This window comes from Orycteropus afer, unplaced genomic scaffold, assembly GCF_000298275.1.
Source record: "Orycteropus afer afer isolate SDZICR_OR568_19922 unplaced genomic scaffold, OryAfe1.0 scaffold00010, whole genome shotgun sequence".
Classification (NCBI taxonomy): Eukaryota; Metazoa; Chordata; class Mammalia; order Tubulidentata; family Orycteropodidae; genus Orycteropus; species Orycteropus afer.
This window is the reverse complement of record NW_006921597.1, coordinates 995,885-996,866: the sequence shown is the minus strand read 5'-3', so window position 1 is coordinate 996,866 and position 982 is coordinate 995,885.

Below are 982 nucleotides of genomic sequence, written 5' to 3'. Positions count from 1 at the left end.
CTAGTGGGTTTGAACCGCCCGCCTATGGTTAGCAGTCAAGTGCCTTAGGCACTACGCTACCAGAGCTCCTATTGCTGTGCTAGGGGCATTATATACTATCATGTTTAATGTTTTGTTTTTTTGTTCCTACAGGTCAATTTTTACCTTTAGTGAAGCAGCTATGTGTTACACACCACAAAATATTTTTATGTTGTGGAACACTTTAAAGTGTCCTAGTAGATCTTTCTCACTCTATAACATGATTCCTCTCCAAAACACGTGCTCAATTCTTTAGGGTTAAAAAGAGTAATAGTAAAAATATACTGTCCTCCTTCTGTAAATCTATTAAGAAGGGTTTCCAAATTCCAAAACAGAAAATCAGAAACATAAATTACAAATACAAGAGTTGGAGAACAGTGAAGCTCCAATCACAAGCAGTTTATCTCACTGGTGTAGTGGAAAGAGACCAGCATTTGGGATCAGCAACAGCACAGCTGCTATTTAACTGTCTAATCTTAGACAATTTCTTTGGCCTCTCTGAATCTCAGTTTTCTCATGTGTTGGAATTAAGTTAGTACTTCTGTAGTGATACTGCCTCGGAAAACCCAAGGAGGGGTCGCTATGAGTCGGGGCCAACTCGACAACACATAACAACAACAACAACAACAAACACTTATTGAGCTCTTACCATATGTGGGCACTATGCCAGGCATTGAATATATAGCAGTAAATAAGACAGGCGAAGTCCCTACCTTCATGAAGATTACAGTCTAGCAAGATGAAATAAAATGAAATATCAAAGATCTGTCATAGAGCAAGTATTCAATAAATGTTACTTCCCTTCCACTTTCCTTTAAACACATGACCATTATATATCTAAAAAAGAAAGAAAGAAAGAAAGAAACTCACTGCCGTGGAATCAATCCCAATTCATAGCGACCCCACTTTGGGTTTCCAGGTGGAACCTCCACGGAAGTAGATTGCTAGGACTTTTCTTCCATGA